The sequence below is a fragment of the Mus caroli genome, chromosome 11 (genome assembly GCF_900094665.2).
Source record: "Mus caroli chromosome 11, CAROLI_EIJ_v1.1, whole genome shotgun sequence".
NCBI classification, from domain to species: Eukaryota; Metazoa; Chordata; class Mammalia; order Rodentia; family Muridae; genus Mus; species Mus caroli.
Window position 1 is genome coordinate 49,723,494 of NC_034580.1, and position 11,349 is coordinate 49,734,842.

The 11,349-nt window shown below is 47.2% G+C and overlaps 1 protein-coding gene and 1 long non-coding RNA gene across 2 annotated transcripts in view; one reads left to right on the forward strand and one right to left on the reverse strand.

The window, feature by feature from the left end:
- Window positions 1-1,851: 1,851 nt before the first annotated feature.
- LOC110304259 lies at window positions 1,852-6,845 on the forward strand. Its single transcript, XR_002379044.1, has 3 exons — window positions 1,852-1,994; window positions 3,130-3,417; window positions 6,349-6,845. It is a non-coding gene; the product is annotated as an uncharacterized LOC110304259 (long non-coding RNA).
- Window positions 6,846-8,722: 1,877 nt separating this feature from the next.
- The window catches only part of Lyrm7 (LYR motif containing 7), a 27,783-nt gene continuing 25,156 nt past the window's right edge, over window positions 8,723-11,349 (reverse strand). The window contains exons 7-8 of the transcript XR_002379152.2: window positions 10,785-10,933; window positions 8,723-8,922 (exon numbers count right to left, since the gene is read on the reverse strand). The gene's annotated coding sequence lies outside the window, so the exon portion shown is untranslated. The remainder of the gene's footprint in view (window positions 8,923-10,784; window positions 10,934-11,349) is intronic.

Sequence of the window (11,349 nt, forward strand, 5' to 3'; positions counted from 1 at the left end):
AGGTCTCCTGTACTTTGCAAAAGAGTTGGCTGTGATGCTTATTACAATCCTTCCTCCCTAAGCCCAGACTCCTGGGCACTGTTTCTCAGTCAATAGAACCCACTCCTGTGGGAGAGGTCACAGGTACTTTGCTAAAGAGAGGCACTTTGCAAGGGAGTTTGCTGCAGCTGTGCCTAAGGCTTATGATAATTGTCACTAAGAAACTTTTTAAAGTTTTACTATGTTTGAATATGTAAAAAAATATGTATATATATATAATAAAAAATAAACCATTTGGCAACAGACTCTGGAAGTTTTGGCCCAGTGCAGACTAGCTAAATTGAGCTGAAACAGAATTTCATTCTTATCTCGCCTAGATCATTTCTCTGCCAGCTACAATGCTTGTAGGGACCCACAGGTCACCCTTTCTAGTCACATCTTCAGCTTTGCCCTCCACCATGACAAGCCTTGTCTTTGGCCCAGCCACTACAGGTATGTTTCTTTCAGCCCACGTCCTTCAGTTCTAAGGTTCAGTGAAAGTCAAGCAAACTGTTAAAGCTACTCCATTTCTTTAGATAGCACATCATTGTGTGACTTGGCGGGGGGGGGGGGGGGGGGGGGGGGGCGTTTGTTTTTGTTTTGGGTCTGAGCAAAAGGTGATCAAAAGCTTTCTGGGTCAGGCAACAAATATATAAATCCTTGAAGAAGAAGAGGAGATTGGAGAGGGGAATGCGGGGGTGGGGGGGGGGGGGGGGGGTGGTGGTGGTGGTGAATGTGACCGGACACTGACATAAGCCAGAGTCTAGCTTAGTGAACCAATGGGTTTGTTGGAGCTATTCAGAGGACTATGAATGGGAAGGTACTCATAGAAAGCATGGGCAACTCAAAGGCAGCCACACCCCTGAAAAGCCCACCCCGGCATGAGTGATGACTAGCAGGCAGCTGGACAGGTTGTATAGAGTCTCCTTAGCTAGCACTCCTTATTGCTTACATAACCTAGGAAAGGGGGGAAAAAATCTGTGTAAAGCTAGTTTCAGGGACTTCCTGAGACTTCTCTGTTGTTTACTTCCTGATCTCGCCCAACCCCACACCAATTTTCTCTGTGTACCCCTGACTGCTCTGGGACTTACTCTGAAAACCAGGCTGGCCTTGTCCTCACGATCCACCTGCCTCTCCCCAAACACCCCCACCCCCATTCCCTGAGTGCCGGGATTAAAGGCATAGGCCACCACACCTGCTACTCCCTGGTCTTAAGAGCCACCTGTTAGAACCATGGTTCTTTAACCTTCCTAATTCTGTGTGTGACCCTTTACTATGGTTCCTCGTGGTGTGGTGACCCCCTCCCAACCACAAACTTATTTTCATTGCCACTTCATAACTGTAAGCTTGCTACTGTTAGGAACTGTAATGTAAACATCTGATGTGCAGTATATCTGATATGTGACCCCTGTGACGGGGTCACACCCCACAGGTTGAGTTCCACTGCTTTAGAGTTTTCTGAGTCTTCATGAGCAGGATGCTCCAGGATGCAGTGTTCCATTCAGTTCAGCAGGAATTACTACGCAGCAGCCTCTCCCTTAGAGATCAAGGCTCACCCATTTGCAGGTCTCTGGACAGAGAGTGCTTGATAAGCGTGAGCCCATTGAGTCCTTGCATCAAGCGTGAGCCCCTGAGTCCTTGCAACCTCCCTCCCTCCCTCCCTCTTGCATGTGCAAGTCAAGGCTGCCACCTCCCATACCCAGGCCTAGACAACCTTGAATTATAACTTTACGTTTTATCTGGTGCCTTCCTGCCTTGTGACTTCTTGTAACCCCTCCAGCCCCAGAAACCGTAGGAACAAGAAACTCCCTTTGTTCTCCGGAACTGAAGGTTCTTTTACTCCAGGACCTCTAATGTGGTTCTTCTTTGGAACTGAAGGGAATTGCAGGATCTGTCTCTCCCTTCAGGGCCTCCTCATGGCTGTCTATGGCCTTGATGATACCTCCACTGCTCTTCCAATAAGGCTCCCCTTAAAAGTAATTATTTCAGTTTCGTTACTATAAATCTGTCATCTTTTAATTCTAACGCTTCTCAGACAGGAATGGCGGACGTTTGGCGGTTTCTGCCACTGGACACCTTATACCAGTTTTCAAAGACCCACTTCTTCCCAGTTGATGCTTTATTTGAATAAAAGGGACTCTCTGCATTTGTAGATTCCCATTGTTTTATAATTCAACCAGCCACAGAATTAGCTCCTGTGTTTGGTTTTCAGAAACCTGAGCTTGGCCACTGCAGGAAGTGGGACTTTCTTAAAGGATGGTCAGAAGCAAGGTGTAATTATGGATGTCCCCAAATTACCCTGGCGTGGGTAAAAACACCTTAACGTTTCGGGGAGGGACTGACAGCCAAAGCCTTGTGTATGCTAGGCAAGCAGTGTGCCTCTGAGCTCTATCCCCACCTGCGTTCTGGGATAGGGTCTTTCTCTACAGCCAGACTGGCCCTGAGCTTTTAATTCTGCCTCAGCCTCGAGTGCTGGCCTTATTGGCCCGGCTTCCTTTCAGTTGGAGAACGCCCAGCACCAGTTTAAAGCCCTGAGGCTTTCTGGAGGGTCACACTCAGGTTTGTGGAAGTTGTCAGAGAGTGTCACTTGACATCAGACAAAGCCACTGTGTGTGTGACATTCTTCTTTGTTCTGGGGTCCCCTTGGCTCTGGGCCACTTCTGAGAATCCAATTGGCACTGTAGCACTTCTGAGTTGCCCTTGAGGAGGGACACTGTTGGCGCAAGGTGCCACCAGGGAACATGACTGCCCCTGCTGGATCCCCAGTCTGGCCCTCAGGATGTTCCTCATGCTCCTGCTGCCCTGGGTGGCCCTTGCACAGAGGCTGCTGTGGCACAGTGGTGTTCCCTCCCCATCCCTGACTGCTTCTGCTGGATCCGCTTTTTTGGGGGGGGGCGGGCAGCTGTCAGCCTTGGTAGGGGCTTCTGCTGAGGTCATGCTATCCTCTGGGTCCAGTCGGTCTCCTTCACTATCACCATCCTCTGGTCCCCCCCCCCCTTTTTTTTCCCTAAAACAGGCAGGACACAGTTTCCTCTTCCCCATGCTTCTATGGGGAAAGGAGCGGCTTGGGGCCAGGGTGTCACTACAGTGTCACTTGTTCTCCTTATACAGGTCCATGATGGCCAGAGAAGGCCTCAGAGGTTGAAGGGGGCTGGGAAGGTTGGTTCCAAGGTATTACACTGCACATCAAACGCTTCCAGAAATCTCATCACTAAGTTGGTTTGCCTGGCAGTTTTCTGCCATCGGGATCATGTTGGGTTTCTCCCAGGAGCTTCGCAGTCCACTTGTCCTTTAGGAAGGCATCACTGGGCTACACTTCGATTGGAACAGAGCATGGATACTTGTCCTAGAAGAAGATGTCTTAACTATGGCTGTCCCTGAGCAAAGGCCCAGCTGCTGGTATGGGCCTCACTCCACTCCAAATGCATCCTCCACTGCAGGGTCCTTACATTTTCCTTTTGATATTCTCAGAGGGAAATGGCCGTGGTGTTTGTATGTGTGTACATCCACATGTATACATGTAAGCCTGCATGCATGCACACATACATGCTGCCACCAGCTAGGGACGCAGAAACCAACCCAAGTGAGTACTCCATTCTATAAGCAAAGGGCAGAACAGACACGGAAGGAGGGAAATGCCATTGGTCGGGAAAGATGCGGACTGGGAACTGACCACAGACATGATTGACAGGGAAGCCACTATAGCTCTGACAGGAACAGTTTGCTGGAATGGTTGGTATGGGCAAAACTCAGTAGGTATAGGGCTAGGGGAGAGCAGAAAGAGGAAGCAGAAAGACGGTCTATAGAAGGTTACCAGGAAGTATAGCTATAAAGAAGCTGCATAGCAGGTAGAGGGGCAAAGCAGGTAAAGACCTGTGTTCTGTGATGAGCAGAGCCCAAGGGCACACTGTGCAATCCTAACACTTAAGAGAATTACAGCACTTCAGGAGGACTAGGAACCCAAAGTAGGTCTGAGCCACATTGTGAGCCCCAGGAAAATCTACGCTACGTGAAACCCTACCTCAGACAACACACAATACAACAAAACAATAAAATCAGATTTAAAATGATCAAAATGATATCTTCGGGCTGGGGGGTGGGGGTGATGTAGGTCAGTTGGCAGAGTGCTTGCCTGCTACGCATGGCGTTCTGGGCTTCATCCCCAGCACCACATGAACCAAACTGAGGTAAAGCACACCTCTAATCCCTCCCGGGAAGAGGAGGCGTGAGGAACAGCTCAAGGCTAGCCTGGGCTACATGAGACCTTTATTTCACAAACAATTAACAGTAATAATAAAACATCATGGTTGGCTGATGGAGCTAGCTCAGCAGAAAATGAAAAATTGATAGCATGGGCAAGTAAGAGAAACAAATGCCGTAGCATCCTTTATGGAGTGTGGGGTGAGAGGGCGGGATCCAGGACATCAGCAGAGTTTGTCATTAGGGGCAAGCCATTTGGGGAGAACTTTGTTGTATTTATAAAGTTGTATATTTAGGTTAAGCAGGGTGATCCATGGTTGTAATTCCAACACTTGGGAGGCTCTAACAAGAGAATTGTCACATATTCTAGGCCAAACTGAACTACATAATGTGTTCCAGGCCAACTTGAACTACAAAGTGAGACTATGTCTCAAAATAACAAAGAGACAAAGATAGACACACATACACACACCAGAGGGGGGGGGGGAGAGAGAGAGAGAAACTGGAGTTTTTAGGGTCTTCTATATCCCAAGTTGGCCTCAAATTCACTATGTAGCTAAAGATAACCTGGAACCCCTGATGCCCCACCCCTACTCCCATGCCCTCCATGGCCAGGATTACAGCATGAATCACCATGTCCAGTTTATCATGCAGTGCTGGGGACTGAAACAAGGGCTTCATGCATTTCAGGCAAGTTCGTCATTTTGGCTGGACCACCTGGCTATCCAGCCCCTGGGATCTACTCATATCTGTCCCCTTCTCCCCAGCACTGGAACCAAGGATGTATGTAGCCATCCCCCGTGCCCTAACACTTTCTTGTGCAGCAAGCATTTTACCAGCTGAGCCATTTCCCGGCCCTGACTTCACATGTTCAATCTGATTTATAATATTGATCGTAAGAAACTAAGTGCATTGCCAGCCCCAGAAAATCAGCTTCAGAGACAGCAGCTGGGCCCCCAGGACCATCTTCCTGAAGGAGCACATCTCTGAGGAGAGGACGCTGAAGCAAAGGATTAACCACATGTCCCAGATACACTTAAGGGTAGCCAGAGAAGGGGAACTGACTTTCTCAAGGTCACTGGTGGTCCAGATTACATTGGGATATCAGGTGAGAATAGAGGAGAGAAAGAAGCAATTATGCCTGACAGTCAATTGCGTTCCATTATGACTGGAAAGGAAGACGAGAGAGAGAGAGAGAGAGAGAGAGAGAGAGAGAGAGAGAGAGAGAGAGTAGGAAAGTCTTCTATTTTAAGTAAATGGATGGGGCGAGGATGAGCCAGTTAAATTAGCTAAGAAACAGCGCTGGGAAGGAGAGAAAATAACCTATTTTAAGAAAGTGGATGGGGTGCTAATGATTTCATCACATTAGCTCAGAAACCAGGCAGCGTTCATTATGGCTTTCAGGGCAGAGGGCCAGGGACTCTAACCTGCAGCAGCTGGAGACACGGGCAGCAAGGAGCCGTCAGGACCAAAGATGGGTGTGTGGCAAAACAGAGGTAAAAAAATGATACATCCTTTAGTGGGGCTGCAGTTCAGCTGGTAGACTTCTGACTCCCACAGACACAAAGCACACACATACACAATTTCTCTCTCTCTCTCTCTCTCTCTCTCTCTCTCTCTCTCTCTCTCTCTCTCTCTCNCTCTCTCTCTCTCTCTCTCACACACACACACACACACACACACACACACACACACATTAAAGATTAATAAATCTCTCTTTAAAATGTTCTTAATTAACTAAGTCTGGGGTGCTACGTACACAAGAGTGGAAACGCCTTCAGGGGCCAGAAGAGGGCGTGGTATCCCTAGGAGCTGGTGTTAGAGGCAGCTGCAAGCTACCGAGTGTGGTGCTGGGAACCGAACTCGGATCCTCTTCAAGAGCTGTGCATGCCCTTAACCACTGACCCTTCACTCCAGCCCCAGCAGTTCAGGAGGAGCACCATTCTCCTTTGATGGATGCAGGGCAGGGAAAGGGGCAGGTGCCTTGCAGAAGCTATGAGGTGGCCCTGACTTTGTCACCTGGACATCTGGATGGCCAAGGACTCCATCTTTTGAAATGTGGTAACGCCGGAGTATCTTTACACAGTGAGTGTCCACCTCCAATTAACTGAGATTTTTGTCTCATCACAGAACCTTACAGTAGGAAAATCTACCTTCGTTGCTATTGTTTGGAGAAAGATTCCTACTATGTGTAACGCAGCATGCCCACCTTACACTTTTTCTCTGTGTGAGCTGAGTTAGAGCTGTGGTGGTCTGGGAAGCGAGAGTGTCTTCATGTCCACTGTCTCAGGTGGCTGAGGTGATCACCACGCACAAGCACAGCAAATACTCTTTACCCTGTCTCTTTCATGGTTTATAAATCTGTGTATATGGATGTGAGTCAACAGAAAGATAACTTGTCAGGTTCCGTTCAGTGCCAACATTAGCAACAGGCAGTTTATAGTCACATGGTTTATCTAAGGAAGGGGGTGGATGGGAAATGGAGAGAAGGGAGAGCCATGTGGCTGGGGACAGCGACACATGCCTGAGAGATGGAGGCAGGAGGATTATAAGTCCCGAGCTAGCTTCAACTACATAGAAAGACAGTTTCTACAAAAACAAATGAGTAGATAAATAAGCACAATTTCATCTCTGTGTTTATTATTGCATTTTGTAGCGTGTCTGTGAGTGTAAGTATGTGTGTTGAATGAGTATGTGAATGTATGGGAGTGTGAATGTGTGTGTGTGTGTGTGTGTGTGTGTGTGTGTAAGTGTGTGTCACATGGGGGGGGGGCAGGGGAAGACCCCAAGTGTCTTCTATCACTGTCTGCCTTACTCCTTTTGTTTCGTTTTATTTGAGAGAGGTCTCACTACGTAGGCCTGTCTGCCTCAGAGATCTTCCTGCCTCTGCCTCCTGAGTGCTCTGATTAAAAGCATGCACTACCACTACCCAGCTAGGACAGGATCTCTTAACGAACCTCAGGTCCACCATTTGGGCTATGGTGACTGGCCAGTGGGTCTGAAGAATCCCTGTCTCTGCTCCCTGACACCTGGCTCTCCACTCAAGTCCTCAGGTCTATGCAGAAAGAGCTCTACCCAGTGTGCCATCTCCCCAGGCCCTAATCCCTGCCTCTCAGCTGGGTATGTCTACTCTAGCAAATACAAGCTACTGTTTATCAGGGCGGTGGTGGCGCACACCTTTGATCCCAGCACTTGGGAGGCAGAGGCAAGCGGATTTCTGAATTGGAGGACAGCCAGGGTTATACAGAGAAACTCTGTCTCCAAAAACCAAAAACCAAACAAAAAAAAACAAAAAAAAAAAAAAAAACAAAAAAAGCTACTGTCTGACATTGTAGGATGCGTGTAAATGTTTTCTTCTGCCACAACTGCTATTGTGCAGCCTTCATTTGGGCTGGTTTCATCATTTTGCTCTAGGAGATAGCTTTACAGTATATATCCTATAGCCAAAACACATGTATATATTTAAAGATACATTGGACAGAGACCTGAAAGGTGGCTCAGTGGTTAAGAGCATGTCTACTTCCAGAGGACCCGAGTGTGGTTCCTAATACACACATCAGGTGGCTCACAACTGCCTCAAAACTGTCACTCCAACTCCAGGGGAATCCAGCGCCCTCTCTGGCCTCTGTGGGTACTGCATACTTGCAGGACACCTACACACACACAGGCAAAACACTTGTACAGATATACTAAAAATAAAAGATAGGAGCTTTGTGAGGAGAGGGGTAGATGTTTTTATGCCAAGAGGGAAGCATCACCCGCTCTTCTGGAATTCGACATTGTGAATGGATGCGTCATCCCTTGGAGCAGGTGAGTAGGGGTACTTTGGGCTCAACCCTCACCTGCAATTATACACGCTTATGCGGTGAACTCCGAGATGGACTCGAATCTCCTATTTGACATGGCATCCCCAGCTGCCCTGGATACAGGCAGGCTCTCAGTGTGGATTTGGCAAGGAGACAGAGTGGATGAGAAGACCATGTCGAGTCTCCAGTGAGGGTCTCTGGAGACCTTTCTGTCTTGCAGACTGCAAGCCCGTGTGCATGTATGGATTGCAGTCAAATTGACACGGGAAATAATGGTGGAAGGAGGCTGAAATGACCTCATTTCTCACAGTTCTCCAAACACCGTGAGAACTGCCTCATTCTGAGCAAAATCCCAGTAATAGTCGTGCCCCAGTTCTCCCCGAGAGCCTAAATAATGCATCCTACCATCCTTCTATCTCTCACCTCATCTATCACGGTGCCCAAGTCACACCCGCTGAACATCCTCACAGTTGCAAAAACGTGTTATTTACTCCTTGCTCAGAAATATTATCGGAGAAAAGGGTGCAAGGACCTTCTAAAGCAGGGTAATTCTTGAGTGGCACGGTTAGATAAGCAAATGACCAGGGCATTATGAACCGGCGACCTCCATTTATAGAAATTCAATACTTGTAAGAAACTCCTGCAGCAACTGGTATTTAGCCAAACCGACACAGAAGAATTAAATGATCCTACGCAGATACAGTCAAGCACTTTATTACCATTACTGTGGCAACACTAGTGCCTCCCTTGGCAGTGTGTGCATCAAAGGCGCAGCACCTCGTCTTTGTGACATTACAGCAGCTCAGGTTCTGAGTGCAGTGCTTAATGGCCCATCTCACCCAGCTTCGTTTCCGTTCGCTTGCTCACCATCATGAAGGGAAGTAATACAGCGCAGTTCCTGGAAAAAAAAAAGTCAGGTTTTATTTTTAGTTCATCTGAAAAGGACATTGAGGTATGTTCAGAATAAGCAATCAAGGCAGCCTTTTTATCTAACCTGCCACCAGGGAGCAACCTATGCGACTGTGTTAAATGGTGGTGGTGGTGGTAACAATAGTAATGGTGATGATGGTGGTGGTGGTGAAGGTGATTCCTGCAGGGCTAAAATGAAACTCAGAGCCTTGTTTACAGCAGGTAAGTATTCTTCCTCTGAATCCCATAGTGATAAGTTTTAAATCTTGAAATACAATAGGATTGTATACCATTGCAGGTAACACAAACATTTTCTGCTACTATCTATTATGGGAAATATATATGTATAACATGTACCATGCCAAAACCATAAGGTCGGATAATATAGCATAATTTAGGCTTTCTTGCTTTGTTTTTTTTTTTTTTTCCCAGACAGGGTTTCTCTGTGTAGCCCTGGCTGTCCTAGAACTCACTCTGTAGACCAGGCTGGTCTCGAACTCAAGCTGGCCTCTGCCTCCCAAGTGCTGGGATTAAAGGCATGCGCCACCACTGCCCAGCAAGCCTTTCTTAATAGATTAATTAATTACTGCATGCCTGTGGGTGACAAGTGACAATATGCACAAATTTGTACATGGATATCAAAGGGTAACTTATAGGAGTCAGCTCTCTGATTAGACAGTGTGGGTCCCATGGGTCCAACTCAGGTTGGACAGACAGCAGGTGCCCTTACCTGCTCAGCCTGCTCCCTGGCCCTGGGTTTTCTTTTTCAATAAGCTTTTTGGGGAGCTGGGGATATGGCTCATGGGGTACAATGGTTTTCTAGCATACACAAGCACTTAGTTTTGATACCCCATGGTGACTCATGACTAAAATCCCAGTACTTGGAAAAGGATGGCAGGAAGATCAGAAATTCAAAGCCATCCTCAGCTACATAATAACTTGAGGCCAGCCTGGGACACATGAGAACCTGTCTTGAAACTATACACCAAAATTCACACAAATCACAGCTGCACACACTCAATGAATTTTCATAAAACAAACAACTGTTTAGCTGTAACCTTCAGAACAGTCAGGTACTGTCTAATGATGCCTTACAAGAACACAGCTGTGAGCTGACAGGGTTTCTCTGCGTAGCCCTGGCTGTTCTGGAATTAGCTGTGCAGACCAGACTGGCCTCAAATTCACAGAGATCCACTTGTCTCTGCTTCCCAAGTGCTGAGATTAAAGGGGTGTGCCAACACGCCCAGCAACAGCATGTTTTTTATAATGTCACTTCGCTGAACAATGCACTTTGTACAACTCTGTTGTCACATAGACTTCCTTAGAATTGCTTTTATTTTTTTGTTTTTAACATTTCTTTCTTATCTGTATTGTTGGATTGGCATGTAAAGTGGGTTTAGAAGGTTCTAAAGAATTAAGAATTCAGAGCCGGGCATGGTAGTGTATGCCTTTAATCCCAGCACTTGGGAGGCAGAGGCAGACGGATTTGTGAGTTCGAGGCCAGCCTGGTCTACAGAATAAGTTCCAGGACAGCCAGGGCTATACAGAGAAACCCTGTCTCAAAAACCAAAAGAGAGAGAGAGAGAGAGAGAGAGAGAGAGAGAGAGAGAGAGAGAGAGAGAGAATTAAGAATTCAGAGCAGGACAAAAGGGGAAAAAAGAAGATGGTGGCTCATAATTTCGTTATGCTATGCTCTCTTATGATGATGTCATGCTATGCTGGGGTACATCTATTCCTGGGCTAGAGTTGTGGCTCGGTGGTCAAGTGTTTATCTCACAGATAGAAAGCCCTCTTTTACCCATGCAACTGCAAAATAATTAACCAAATGGAAACGCTTGCTGTACAACATACCAGCTCTGGTACCATGCATCTCCTGCTTTCTCTTGCTCACAGTAGGGCCATGTGGGGCTGTGCGACATCACCTAGAGTTGTGGAAGGACTCACTTCACTGTTCTCATCCTGGTGAAGCTGCCTCAAGGTAGATTTCTCAGATTTCACTCCTGCCATGAAGTGACTTGGGATTATGCAGGTTACTGTTAAGATTCTGGTAGTTCCTTGTTACTTTTTTTTCTTTTTTCAGTTTTTTACAAACTTTGTGTGCCTGGGTGGTTTGTCTGCATGTTTATATGCACTGCTTGTGTCTGATGTCTGTAGAGGACAAGAGAAAACATTTTGAATCCCTGAGAATTAAAGTTACAGACAGTTGTGAGTTGCCGTGTGGGCTCTAGGAGAGTGCTCTTAGCCACAGAGCTGTCTTCCCCGCCCCCACCAGTTACCTTTGAAACCATTATTTGCCTGTTCTCAAAAGCTACCCACCTGCCTTTAATCCCAGCACTCGGGAGGCAGAGGCAGGCGGATTTCTGAGTTCGAGGCCAGCCTGGTCTACAAAGTGAGTTCCAGGACAGCCAGGGCTACA